Here is a 15,690-nt window from a genome sequence, read left to right as displayed (position 1 = left end):
TTCACAAAATGAAGTTTCATTCCACCATGGTGGCTATCATTGTAGATCATAAGGATGAGAATTGTCTATGGGAGAAATGAGTATGTTTTGTAACAAGGTCTTGTAAACCACATCCAAAGGTTCACCAATGGGTGTAAAATCTCATTTAGGCTCTGTAGCCCATGAGTTTCTTGGTTTGTTCTTAGATGGCTTATTATTAAGAGGAGGTTTCTCAACATTATTGGATGCTCTGAGATTATCTATAAGATTGAATGCTACCTTGGTAGGTTTAGGAGTAATATTGTCAACAACTTTGTCATGTACAACCTCTCAATTTTTGTTCACATATCTAGACTTGTCTTTATTTGAGGTTGCCCCTTGTTTAGTGTCCTTTTGAAGGGTTATTTCACCCTTTTTTACCATGAATTTCTCTATCTAAATAGCTTGTGTGACCATGTATTTGAAGGTATGTGGACCTTGAAGTTGAACTCTATACCAAAAATTAGGTGGTTGTAAGGGATAGAAGTGAAATAGTAAGATGTTATTAATCAACATATGTTGAAGTTAAGAACCATAAACTAGTTATATAAATCCATATATCCATTAGGTGCACCTACCTTGGTTTCTAGGACCTAAAGAGTAGAGAATCCTTGGGATTTTGTTGAAGTTGGATCCAGATCTAAAGTCATCTTAGTTGAATATAGGAGGCTGCTAACCCTTAGACCAAGTTTTACCTTTAGAATCCTGGTATCAAGTATTTTGTTGCTTGGTAGATTTGAAACTCCAACAAAGCTTAGGGTAGAGTGGTTCCAAAAAATATGAATATCTTGGATCTTACATCAAATTATGAGAAAATCAAAATCATGAAGGTGCAATATATGCACCCTAACTTAGATTTTTTAGCAAGTTGCTATGTCATGATAAAAAAATCTATGCACCCTACCAATGGTGATGTAGCAACTAACCAAAAAATGAAGAAAGCAACAACTTTTAAAATTGATGGTGACTGCGAAATTCCCACATAGGATCATAAATGTGCACATTCATTGTTCTAACAGTGTTATGATTATGATTCACATGTCATCTTTTCTCCATCATCAATCTACAGTTCTCATCGTAGGTCACTATGTTGCGACCTAGAAATTGTTATGCGTCACTGGTAGTGACATAATGATTGGCCAAAAAAATATAAAGGATGGTGTTCTTTTGAAATGGGTGGTGATTATGAAGATCCCAAGAAAGATATTTTGGAAAGTGTGCTTTTATTTGTGTGTCAGTCATATTGATTATTGTTTCCATGTTTGAAATTTTCCCCAACACTAAATTTTAATAGATCACCGAAAGTCACTATGTCACAAATAGAAAGCTAATGGCTTTCACTGGTAGCGATGTAGTGACTTGTCAAAATATCATAATGTAAGAATAATTTTAGAAGGTGTGCCCCAATGAATACTACATCAGAAGTGATTCATCTTCCTAGGACACGGTGGCATCCTACTAAGAACATATGTGCCAAAAAATCTGAATTTGCCAGAGGTCGCTATGTCATGACAAAAAATGCTTCATGCTTCACTAGTAGCAATGTAGCGACTCAAATAAAAATTAGAAACATGGAAAGGCCTAGAAGACATGATGTCATAATGCAGATTAATATATATATGCCAATGTGTTAGGATAAATCTACGTTAACAGGAATATGAACCCACACCCAGGTCAAATCTTAGAAGAATAATGATAATCACTAGATCTAGGGCAGCTCAACGATCATCACTAAGTCATTATAAGAAATTGCACTCTATTAAACATGACTTGGAAACTAGGGGACACACCATAGTTTATGTGATTGAAGTGCAATTTCCTCTCCTTTAGATCAAGTAAGATCTACAGTCATTGCATAGATTCTATGGTGAAGTGCTCAAAGTTTAAGGGTAGTGACATAGTGAGAAAAGCTAATGGATAGTGGATGCACCATTTTTGATTAAAAATTGAATTAATTTTTGTCCACTCGATCAAAGGGAGATCAATGGTTTTCACTATCTTGCATAGGCGATGTACACACTCTTTATGCATAGCAAGATAGTGACATGGTGACATGTGTCCTCAAAGACTAGTAGGTCTAGTTTGAAGTGCCAACTAAGAAAGAAAGGTTCATGTGAAGACTTTTCATTGGTTTGACTACTAGCATGTCAAGGAGAAGATGAGTCATCCCTATTTTCACTCTAGATTGTAGGATTTTATGAAGATCAATATTGCAAATTTTGACAAGGAAGGTGATGCCACACTTTTTTCCCCTTATAGTTCATTTATGAGGTATGAAGACTTCATGTGTGAGAAAAAATAGAATATATTGCAAAATATTGCACCATTTTCATCATACGCGAACAAAATTTCAAGCTTTCTAAGTAGGTGAAGATTACTAAGAACATTGTGTGAAGCTAGATTTAAACGTGAAGCAATTTCTCTATTGTTCAAAAAAGGTTGTACAAATTACAAAAATGAATGAGTAGAAGATAAAGTAAGTCCCCATATACTATAATCTTTGTACCATTTCAATTTTTGCAAATTACAATCAAGATGCCTCCAAAGAGAGTGTTTTCTGGGCAAGTGAATTTTATGGATAGAAATGTTCATGATGACTTGCTAGAGTTACTCCTAGAATCCACCACTGAGACTGTGCAGGTTAATAAATTAACTTCCTTAAACCCTAAGCTAAAAATTGTAGGTGGCCTACATGATAAGGGGAACTAGGTTAGGGATGCAATAACTTTTCACATTGGTCTTGCTTTGTTCAAGAAATGGTTTTTAGAGGGGAACTTGTTTGTCTCACATGCCAATGTTTGGAACATCTATTTAGGGAAATTAGTAGTTCCAATTGTCTTCATGGACTATGATTTGCTTGAAGCCATTGCAAAGAATTATGACCAAGCCATTACATTAGTAAGAAGAATTGATGGTGTGCCTCTGGTCATAATTATTCCTGAGGAAATTAGAGAAGTATTTCACCTAGAGCCATTGATAGATTATCATGTGCCAATTAATTTACAAGAATTAGAAAATTAATATAGAGAAAAGAAGGATGCAATTAGGGGAGGTGTACTCATGACACATATTAGCATAATTGGAAGTTTGCCAATAATCACTGAAGCCTCTGGGGAACCCTTTAAAAAAGATCTTTTCACTTCTTGGGCTGTAGAAATATATAGGACTCTATGTCGAGTTTTTGGTGAGGATGAATAGAATGTTATGCCCATCAATCTTATGTATATGATGGTTCAGATTACTTCATTTCATATAGATGTTATTTTTTATTTTGCTTCTTATTTGGATGAAAAAATTCATTTTGGCCTAGTAGGAATTGCAAAAGGGAAAGTGTAGAAAATTTTTGGCCATTATTCTTTGTTGATGCATATTTTTTTCTTAAGGGAGTGACATATTTTGGTAAAGAAATGGAATTGAATAGAGAGAAAGATGGAGAAGCACTACTAGTCTAGTTATGGAGTGCAAATATGATCTAGGATGTAGAGAATGTTAGCTTTGTCAAGTTTGATAGCTATTTTGCTTCCAAGTTGAGATGCCTCATATTGAGTGACAATCCCAGAGTCCCTAAGGCACTAATGAGTCTCATTAGGCCTATGGAAAATCCCAATGGTTTGAAAGTTTCACACAATTGGGGAGATATCATCCCATACTCTATTTCTACTATTATTAGAATTTATGGTTTTAAAGGAAGCCCTCATGTTTTGCCCTACCAAGTACCTTTAAAGGTAGGAATTGTTGATTTTTTGTGGTAGTTAGTAGGATTGGAAGAAATGTACCTATTGAAAAGGCAACTGGGGTCAATTTTGCCTACTTGTACTATGGCCCATCAATTTGTAATTACTAAGGTGGGTTGGCTCTTTTTACATAAAATATCGGATCAAGACAAAATGGATGTTTCCCATCCCCATTTTTGTGATACTAAGGGATTTTATAATTTGACATTAAGGCATAGAATTAAATTGGGAAAGGTAAAAAATGATTCATATTATCTAGAGGACATCTTAAGAAATGAGTTCTCATTGCAAGAATAGGAAACCAAAAAGGAAAAATGGAGACTTTACTCTAGGTTTTTCGAATTAATTCACTATTTTGATAAGGATTATAGTCCTCTAACTAATGCTACTATAGAGGTAGATAAAATAAATAAACTCATGAATAATTTCCCTAAGATAATGGAATCCATGAATGAGAAGAAATAATTCTTTATTGATTCATACCCTGATAGGGCAAGAGAGATCATGAAGAGGTTGGCTAGAGAGGTCATGAGGAGGTTGGATTTCACTCCTAATGTAAGAGTTAGTCATCTGATTGTTCAAAAGAGGCCAGGCTATACCATAATTCAAAGTAAAAGGGCCACTATGGATAAAGGAAAACAAATAATGGGATCCACTAGTGCTATCCTAGAAGAGAGACTTGATGAGCCTTCTCCCAAGAGGTAGAGAATAATAAAGGAATAGGGTCCTCATTTGGAGGAGTATTCATCAACTCAATCCCCTTTGTGGATTGGAGGGGAGCAACTCATTGGAGAGTAGATTGAGAAAATAGGGTCATAAGGAGGTGTGTCTATTACTTAGGCAAAATTGGATGAGGGAAACCCTAAAGAGCCTCCTAAGCCAAGCCTTGAATTAATAGTGGTAGATTATAGAGGCAAGGAATTGCACCCATCAATTTTTATCATATGATAGTTTTTAAAAATCTATAGCTTTCCACCAATTTGCATGGAGGGCCAATATGAGTAAATTTGAAAATAGGTGTAATAAGTTGAGAGCACAACATCTAGAAATGGATGAAACTACCCTACAAAATCATTTAAAGGAGAAAATGATGAAAGAATTTTAGAATATAAGCCCTAAGGAGGGAGGACAAATGGTAAAAGCATCAAACATTTTGTTGCTACTAAATTGGGACATAGCTGATGCTTTGGGTTTTAATTTTGTTTCTAATAAGTTGGACTTGCAAGACCAAAATAAGAAGGAATTTTAGGGCATTACATTCAATGAAGATCAGGCTGAATTAGTAATTTGGTCTTTAAGGGGAGGATCAAGAGCCTCCTCATCACAACTAGATGAGTTTGGATTGATGGGAAATATTTTTTTAAAAAGAGTAGCTGATACTTCTCATGTGTAGGTTGCACACTAGGGTGTAGATACATCTCATTTTGTTTTGGCCATTGCTGAAAAGGAAGAAAAGGCCATGTTTAAATTGCAAAGTAAATATGAGACAATTTTGGAAGCATACAATAAAGAGGTTTAGAAGAGGATTGATTTAGGAAATAAGGTAATGGGAAGGTCTACCAAGACAATAATAACACATCCCCACCCTCCAGTGGAGCCTTTTAAATCTACTCCACTTATAGAACTACCAGATACACCACAAAGGCCATAGTACTACACTGCTAAGGATTTTGAAGAGTAAAAGATCAAGTTGTGGGCACTACATGTGGAGCTAAATGTAGAATGTGAAGATAAACTAAGAAAGGCTCTAATGTATCTAGTAGATAAAATTGAATGGCCATTGTTTTATGATTAGTTGGAAAAGGTAATAAGGATATGGGAAGAATCAAAATCCCATAATGAGGCTCTAAGACCTATTGTCAATTAGTTGGGAAAGAGATAGAAAGAAATCACCTTTTTATGTTATTTTGTTATAAGGTCTACCCATGATAAAATAAAAAAAACATATGATTTTGCTAATGATTTGCCAAATTTTGATGACAGAAGAGTAGCATTACAACTAAAAGTTGTTTCCTATCTAAGCAAGTATGAGAGTTAGAAATTTGATTTGTTTCCTTGAGCTTTAGATAGAAAGAACAAATTAAAAAGTAAGGATGAGTGGGCCAAGGAATTGGATGACCTATTTTTTTAAAGAATGAATAAGGTTATCAATGAAAGAGGACATGCTTGGTGGGCCACCATGATAGAGGAATTGGTGAAAGTCCAGTTATTCTTTGATTCTTTGAAATAGGAATTTTTTAGTATTGATAAGGAGGCTAAGTATGTACTTGGAAAGCAAAGTGATATTTTTCAATTCAACTAGCTAGATGATAAACTCTTTGACACATGGAAGATAGATATTTCTTCTAGTGAACAATTTGAAGAGGTTGAAATAGATAATGATGAGGTGCAAGAGGATGAGGTGAAAATTATTGACACAATAGCACCAGATCTGAAAGATGAGGAAGATAAAGGCTCAAAGGCCTAGGATGTGGACATCATAGAAGATAAATTAAGGGTAAAAGTACTTATGTCAGTTCAAGATGAAAATATTAAAAATTCATGGGCAGAAGTTGATTTTTAAATATTACAACAAGATTCATCATTGGCTAGCTTATTAGCTACATATTCTAAAGATTTAGAATAGTGGTGGCAAATCAAAAGAGCCAGTAGCTTGTAATGATGTAACTGAAATGGGACCTACCAAAGAATATATTGATGTGTTAGCTTTTTGTTATACTAAGTTTTGTTTTTTGTTTGCATGGAAACCTATCAATCAAAAATTCCCTTTGCTTGTTGCAACTCATGCTTATATAAATGAGTTTTCAAGGCATTGTGATCATCCGAAAATTGTATAATTTTTGTTATTTGTTCAAAAAAGGTACTTTTGATCCAGTTGCATGTAGATGTGTTGATTTTACTATCAAACTTGTACTCTCTGATAATATGTAGAAATGATACAATCAACAAGATATTCTAGGATTCTCATTGAATTTCTATTGGTGATTATATTAGTCATCTAAAAGGATAATACACAAGGGTATTTACACTAGATTTGTGTCACCAATTTCTCTCTCCATTTTATGATTTTGTTTACTTTGAGTTAATTTAAATGAAGTTTTAATTGATTGAATGCAATCTGGATAGGTTGTATACTGGCTCTTTTGTTGCTTTTAACTCAAAGGATTAAGTAAATGCTTCAGTAGATCAGTAGAGTTTGTGAATTTATGTAATGGATAATTCAAGAGAATGGGAATGAGTTATTACAATTTATTGATTCAATTACAAGTTAATTGAAATAGATCTCCTACCAATAGTCAATTTGTTGCCCAATGGATAAGGCACTAGTCATATAAGTCAGAAGTGGGTAAGGGTAAATTTTGTCACTACATGTCAAATCAATTATAAAACCAAATTCATTTTTATCCTATTTTATTCAAAATTACAATTGTTGGTCACCACTTGTTTATATTTGGTTTCTAAGTCTTGGGTAGCTACTATTTCTAGAAACATTTGTGAACCCTAGGAGAATTATGACCAAATTTGCTAATAAGGGATGTCTATAAGCCATGAAAATATTAAAGAATTGGATGAATTGTGTATGTGTTAGAAGATAAAAGATGAGAATTATAATGAAACTAATATAATTCTCATACATCAATTAGTACCTAAATCATCCCTAGGTCCAAGTGGTTTGCACATATAATTGTTAATAGGAAATAGCTGATCCTTAGGTTGTGTGAGTATTACCACTTTGATATTGAGCATTTTTTTGTTTAGTTGTTTCAAACACCAACAAAATAGTGACTCTACTAGGGATAAGTGTTAGTATTACAATTGTTAGATCATTTGGGAGTTACCTGTGGTTTTAGTGGACTTTTCTAGTGAAAAACTTTGAGAATTTAAAAAGAAGGAGAACAAATCCCATGCCACAGGTGTACCCTAACATGTAAGATCCTTATAGAGGTGTCTTATCCATTAATAAAGAGTTGAAATCCAAAAAAAAAATTTGTTTGGTTACATTCTATTTGTCAGTTTCTTTCTTGATAATCCTGTGATATTTTATTAGGTCAACAAGATTATTGCATTACTTTTCCTTAGGTGGGTGGCAATTCAAAAAGGTTTTAACTAGTGTCAAATTTAAGGATATTTTATATCATGGAAAGTGTGAAAAACATGTGGGCAAATGTGAAGAAAAACCCAGCTATTAAGTTATAGACTGATCTTCCTCCTAGAGGAAAGAAAAATTGGGTGATGAAAGGAGCTCAGATGCAAAAGGAAAATTATTGCCAAGAGCAAATGGCAAGGGAAAATAACACTTACCTCTCTACTATTGAAAATGAACCCTTCTACTAGGGTCCTAGATCTCATCCTAGTTTATTTGATGATGATTTTTATAATACTCCTGAAATGATATGTCAAAGAAAAGTTATGCAACCACACACACTTAGTTTGGAGGATAGGAATAGTAATAATCGTTTCCAGCATAGTACAAACGCTTTCATGTTAGATTACTCTCCCAAAAGGGAAAGACCTAAATAGTTAGAGCCTAAGAGTTTCACTCATGAGAAGAACTCTAGTTCTAAGTTTACTATTCTTGACCTTGATGGGAATGAAATATTGAGAATGCAACTTGATGAGCAAGAGGCTATTAATAAGAAATTTTAGAAGGAAAGGGAAGAAAAGATCATGAAAGCTTATGAAGAAAAGCAAGAATTACTTAGGAGAATTGCTGCCTTGAAAAGAAAGAATGAGATAGTAGCTAGTGCTTCACAACCTAAAATTGTGTGTCAAGTTGCACATCTTAAATTACAAGAGAAAAAGCTACTAAAATACCAAGATACAAATTAAGAGGTTCATGTGATACAACAGATCAATAATTATAGGACCCTAGAAGTTAAAAGAGATTTAGAACATGTTGTTGGTGTTCAAGATAAGGGAAAACAAAAGGGAGTTGGTATTATGATAAATGATCCAATAAAGCCCATCTAGATCCATGATTCTTTGTCACCTTTTATTATTGAGTTGGAGAAAAGGAGGAAGGAGAAGGATGCTTTGGCTTTGGCTAAGAAATTAGAAATTGTAGAGAATAAGGCAGCCATAGCTGAGATGAATAAAAAGATTAAGTTTCTAGAGAATGCTAAGAAGCAATCTATATTTACTCTTGAAGATAATGATAGATCAAATATTACAAATTAGAATGTTGCTAAATTTTCTACTTCTTTCTTGTCTACTTCATCACAAAAAATGGATCTTAATAAATCTACTACAGATGCTAGTACTAGTTGTTGGTCTAATTTTTCATAGTATAGAAATATTCTAAAAATTTAGGTGAAAAATCATTTAGGTCTTTGAATTAAGAAAATTAGAGTCTTCATTCCTCATTTATTTTTAAATTTTTAAGTTGCCCTAGTCATGCCCTATTTCATGTGTTGTCAAACTCTATTAAATTCTCAAGGTTTTTCCCTTAACACAACCATGAAAATGCCCTAAGTATGAAAAACCATAGGTTTCCTTTCAATTTTTTGAAAAGGGTTTGTAAAGTGCTTAAATTTCATCCTTTATGGTCGTACGATGTAGGTTTTCATGTAAGAGAAGAGTACCATTTTCCTTTTTTTCCGTGGTCACATTTCATAATGAAGTGTAACAGCATAAAGGATTTCATGTTCTACAGGGATACACTTTTGGATTTTGTAATAGCGGAATGGTGTGTCAAGAGGCTTCCCAATCATACGAATGGTATTAAAGAAAAGAAGTGTAAAGGTCTGTTGTGCTTTGAAAGATCTTATTATGGGGTTACGAGTAAGCAGTTTGAGCGAAAGGGTGGAGAGGTTTTGAGTTATGATTTACGCATATACGTTTCAATGGATAGCGTAAGGCCATGATACCCCGGCATGGCGTAAAGCTTGATCTAAAAGGGTGCATGAAACCTTTTATGGTTCTATGAGTAAAAGGATTTTGTAAGAATGAAAGTAAGGTTCAAATGTGTTTACCTGTATATGTTTTTTAGCTCATGGACAATCGTGTTCTAGTAGTAAAAGTGTCGAGTGGGACCTATTGAAGTGTTAGATGGGCCCTAGTGCAAGAAAATCAGATGAAGAATGACATCTATGTTCGATGGGCCCAGTCTGCATGGAATACAACTTAAGTTTTGAATTTTGCATGTGCAAAAAATCAATAGTGATGTAATTTTTTCATTTTATTGGATCAGATCTGGGTCATTGATAAGTGGAAAAAGAAGTTTTTTCATTAGGCCCTTACGCTTGCAAGGTGAGCGTATGAGTGAAAGGCTATTTTATCCTTTCTCTATGGTTATGAGTTTAGTCTCAACATGTAAGTGTAAAATGGTAAATAAAGGAAGTAAAGGAAAGGGTTCTTTACACTTTTATGAGAAAGGGTAAACAGAGGAGCGAGCTATCATTTGACAAGGCTCTCCGATCATACAAGGTGAAGGTAACCCATAAAGGTGTAAAGGATTAATAAAAGAAAGCTAAAATATATTTTGATGCTATGGGTGAAGCTAAGAGTGTATGATCAAAAGATAAATTTTGAAGTCTTACAGTGTCTCAAGTAATGAAGTAAGCGGAGCAATGTAGAAGATTTTTATAGGGTTTTCAATGATACGTGTACGTGTGAGCATAAAGGGTAAAGAGAAAGTCTTAACAAGGGTTATTTATGGTCATATGAGGAGTGGTTAAATCATAATAGCGAAGGTGTCAGTTGAGAAGGTTTGAGATCTTACGGTGTACAGGGTTGTGTATAAGCATAAAATGTGAAGAAGTCTAAGATAAGGGTTTTACGCTTATACGACGAAAGCCTAAATCATAAAAATGGAAGTATCAAGTGAAAGGGTTTAAGGTCATATGGGGTAAAGGGCATTGTAAGAATGTAAAAGGGATTTTCAATACAGTGCCAAGACATCATTATGTTCTTACAATTAGGGTATGTTGAAGTGTCTCCGAGTGATCATAGAGATTCATCAAGGGCATTTTCAGTGTTACGAAGACTAAAGGTTAGACTTAGCGTAAGAACAAGAGACCAAATTTTGAAAGGAAAGTTGCTGATGTGTCATATAAAGTAAGCAAAAGGGATAGAATCACCATAGCCAAGAAAAATAAAGCATTGAAAAGTACACCCAGATCAAAATTTGCAGTTGATATACCTTGCTGACAACTTGCATTAACAGTTTTAAAGCTCATGCATGCTGAATTTATTTAAAAAGTTGGTAGTTGTATGTATAAAATATCAAATATTTGATTGAATGCCATCGTATTTGCCACTATGAAGAAGCTTGTTTTCTGGTCTATTCTGAAATTTGAAAGTTGTAGAGCTTTGTGTGTTTTGTGCTATTGTGAAAGAATTCAAAATATAATTTAAAGAGAACATGGCTGAGAAAGAAGTTGAAGAGATGCATGAAGAAGAAGTCAAAGTTGAAGACAAGGGTGATGATGTTGTAGAGGTCACACCTGAAGGAAAAAAGAAAAAATTTACTGCTAAGACTGAGAAGAAGACAAGGATCAGGAAACCAAATAAGCATGCTAAGGATTGGTTGAAAATTCTCCCAGGATCATCGAATGCAATTTCTACAAATGACCATATTTTTCAAGACCCATATGTTTTTGTTCGAGATGTTGAATGCCCTAGAGTGATTGGGTAGGATCTTTTTATGTACTTCTATCAGAATAGAACAGAAAGTGTGCTAGTGTGTAACCCATGGAATAGAAACATGGCAAAATTGATATTTCCAAAAGTATTCATTGATGTTGATTTGTTGAAGGCCCTAATGAATTCCTACAATCCAATAACTAGAACATTCCATAGGCATAATGGGAGTGTATTATGCATATTGGATAGAACTTCTTTAGTTAAAGCCTTTGGATTAATAGGACAAATGGATGTACCTATTGACATTGCAGATTTGTAGGAAAATTTTGACAGGAATAAAACTTATTTTTTGAACAATGTTATGCTGCCACATATTCCTTATAGGGTAAAAAAGGCAGGGTTACTTCCAAAAAAGGTGGGAGATTTTTTGCCTTTGAGTAGGTTTAAGAATTATTTTAAAAACATAGTGTATGGGTTGCATAAGGTGTTGGGAAGTGATGGTGCAGAAGATCATGTGTATGCTTCTCTTTTTCTGATGGCATGTGATATACAAGACCCTTTAATCCATAAGGAGTATGATTATGTGGCTTTCATCATTGACAGTATACACATGCATATTTGTGATTGAAAGAATGGAGAGTTGAAAGACTTCAAGTTCCACCATTATTCACTACCATTGCACCTTATCCTATAGAAAAACATTGGATACATTAGTGGGGACTTCATTGATCAAACTTCTGATGAATTTGGTGAGTTACCTGTGCAACTCTAGACTCATATTTGGAATAAAGATTTCTATTATTCAAATGCCCTTGTGTTCTTTGATTTGTTTAGTTCAACTATCATGAGGCAATTAGATCATACTTTCTTTAGGACACCAAATGTTTTGAAGACTTTGCTTAGGCCCTCATTCTTAGATGAAAAAACCAAATTAGATCATAACTGGGGGAGTGTCTTTTTGTTTAAGGAGTGCACTTTAATCAGAGTGTTTGCATGCCCACAACCTCCTCATCTTGTGCCTAAATATTTACCCCCTAGATTGGCTATTATTGAATTCTTTTGGAAATTTTCATTAATGAATAAAGAAATTATCCCTCCCTCTTTGCACAAGCCTACTTTTTTCTATAGAACCTTTAAAGTAGGAGATTTTGAAATAGGCAAGAATGCATTTGAGGAATTAAGTGAGTATTTAGGTTAGTACAAATTTACTACTAGGCCCTATAGGATGTATGACCCTTACAATTACATTACCAATGAGGTCAAGGCCATTGGGGGATACATTCTGCCTCCAAGCAAGCCAATCCCTGTAGAGGACCTAATTTCCAACATAGTAGCAATAGGGGAGGCAAACGAGTTATTAAGGAAATATGAGGAGACAAGGAGAGTAGAGGAGGCTTTGAAGAGGACCAACCCTAATTTTAAGGGTTTTTATTCAGAGATTCCATATCCTAATAACTTGAGAAGAATGGTGGATAATTTTGACCACCTTATGTCACAAATACGGCATGAGCCAAAGGGAGAGGAAGACATTGTAAATAGAGAATCTGCTAAGCCAGATACACAATTGGAGATTGAGTTAGAAGAGGAGCAACCATTAGCTTCAACTTGGGTGCCAAAAGGAAATAAGAGACAAAGACAATGCACATCCCAAAAAAGGTGGTAAGAAGAGCCCTACAAGTAATGTTAGGGAGTAGTGAGTATTTTGCTAATAGTAGGAAAAATTATTTACACCAAAGGGCTACAAAAGTAGGGAAGGCCTCTACTAATCTTCAAGTTGCAGCATCAAGATTGGATGGCAGGCTCATTCAATCTAAAAAATTCATGGAAGATGACGATTTCATTAAATCATCAGAGTTAAAAAAAATTCTTTATAAAATTAAATAAAATGAGCTCACATTGAGTCTCATGCCAGGAGAGGATCCAGAGAAGAATAAGGAATTAGTTGAAAAACTATTGGCTTATGATCCTGAGAGTGAAACAATGACTGCTACAGAAGCAAGGGAGTTGGTACATAGGAGTGGTATGATTCTAATACCACATTGGGATATTGAGAAGGCCTTTGTTCTGGATCAAATGAGAAGACAAGACAAGGCCATCAATTATGAAGCCACTAGCAGTGAAGGTTTTAAAAGAGGGTCAGGTTTTAATGTAGATACAAAAACCCTAGTAGTATGAAGTGTAGCCCCTGACACTAAGAAGCCCAAAATGATGGATATAGAGGAGACTACACAGGGTAATATGATTGTGTGGACATTGGAGAGCACTACTGGGAAAGAGATTTCTAGTTTGGTTAAACACTTTTCTCTCATGAATGAGAAAAAGGTTGATGAAATTTAGGATAAGATAGCTACAATGTGCAATGAATGCCTTGACATTAGAAAGATGTATGAAGAAGAGCTCAAAATGAGCCATGTACAGAAGCAGAGAATACAAGAGTTGGAGGAGAAAATTAAAAATCTGGAAACAGAAATAATATCCCTCAAAGAAGGCACAATGTAGAAGTAGAGGCCCAAATAGAAGAAATACCTATAGGGGTAACAGTGCCAGTGCCTATGATTAGTGTGGAAATAGGAGTTTCCTAATCTGACAGTGCCACCAAGAAAAATTCTTTGATAAATGTATTAAATCATAGAATAAGAATTCTAAAAAGAATATCTCAAGATGTTTATAATGCATTCATCAATCTACAATCTATAGAATAGGTATGCAATGATGCAATTAGATGGCTTGAGCCTATTTTTTAACAATGGGGGCCATATATGCAATTCTTTGATAGGTTGATACCCTTGTTAGCCAAGAAGCTAGATCTCCCAAATAAAGTTATTACTATGAAGGAAGGTATGGATAAAGTGAAAGACTTATTGCAAATCTTCACAGAGCAGTTGGTAGTAATTCAAAGCAAAATTAAAGTGTTGACAAATGGTTTATATTCTTTAATTCTTTCTGTTATTAATTCTGATGAAAAAATAAAGGATTTTAATGAGTGGTCTAGTTCTTTTGATCACATTATAGACTTGCCACAAGTGGTATCCATTTTCCAAGATGGTATTGATGAGTGTCTTTTCAATGAACTAATTGATACCCTATTTAAGGTTGAAATTGAAATGAATAGGTTTACCATAGAAGGAAGGGTGATTATTGATGCCAGGTGGTAGAAAACTATTGATGAAATAACAACAGTCAAGGAATGTGAATGGCCCACCAAAAGAGAAGTATTTGTTTGGGAAGCAATCATAAAAATCAAAGCTTTACCAATAGGGAGTAGTTAGAGAAAAAGACAAAGTTAAAGATTTTATGCTCCAGTTGTCATCTGTGATTGTTTCTATTGTTTCATTTTGAGTTAAGGTGTCTGGATATTTTGTAAAGGGGTAGTATATTCATTTTTCTAAAAGGACACCTGTCAATCACATTTTCCCTTTGCTTGTTGCAACTCATGCCTATATAAATGAGTTTTCAAGGCAATGTGATGGTTTGAATTTTGTATAATTTTGAGTCTTTTGACAAAATACAGTCGATCCAATAGTGTGTAGCTATTCTAAGTTTATTTTCCAATTGTACTTTCTGATGATATATTGAAATGATAGAATCCGTAAGCTATTCTGAGCTTTCATTTCTATTGGTCATTGTATTAGTCATCTAAAAGGATAATACAAAGGGGTATTTGCATTATATCCATGTCATCAATTTTTGTCTCCATTTTATGTGTTTATATGCTTTGAACTTATTTAAATAAGGCTGAAATTGACTGAATGCAATCTAGATGGGTTGTTTACTGATTTCATTGTTTCTTTTAATTCAAGGAATTATAGAAATGCTTCAGCAAATAAGTAGGGTTTATGAATTTATGAAAAGGACATTTCATAAGAATGGGAATGGATGATTACAATTGATAATTCATTTACAAGTTATTTGAAATAGATCTCTCGCCAATAGTCAATCTTATGCCTAATCGATAAGGCACTAGTCTCATAAGTTAGAGGTGAACAAGGATAATTTTTGCTGCTGCATAGCAAAACAATTATAAAATCAAAATCATTTTTCATTCAATTTTGTTCAAAGTTATAAATGCTGGTCAATACTTCTTTATATCTATTCTTTGAGTCTTAGATAGCTGCTATTATAAGGAACATTTGTAAATTTAAAGAGAATGATGACTAGATCTACTGATAAGGGATGCATACAAGTCTAAGAACATTAACAGAAGTGAAGTAAACTACTCATTTGTTAGTAGGTGATACATGGTAATCATAATGAAACTAAAAGAATCTATAAACAACAATTTTCATTAGAATCATCCCCAGGCACACCCCTCTTGGTTTAGCAGAGCCAAAAGAGTAGGAAGCCATCCTTTGGT

The sequence above is a fragment of the Cupressus sempervirens genome, chromosome 1 (assembly GCF_028749045.1).
Source record: "Cupressus sempervirens isolate cs-2001-9-10 chromosome 1, ASM2874904v1, whole genome shotgun sequence".
NCBI classification, from domain to species: Eukaryota; Viridiplantae; Streptophyta; class Pinopsida; order Cupressales; family Cupressaceae; genus Cupressus; species Cupressus sempervirens.
Note: the sequence above shows the minus strand (reverse complement) of the source record.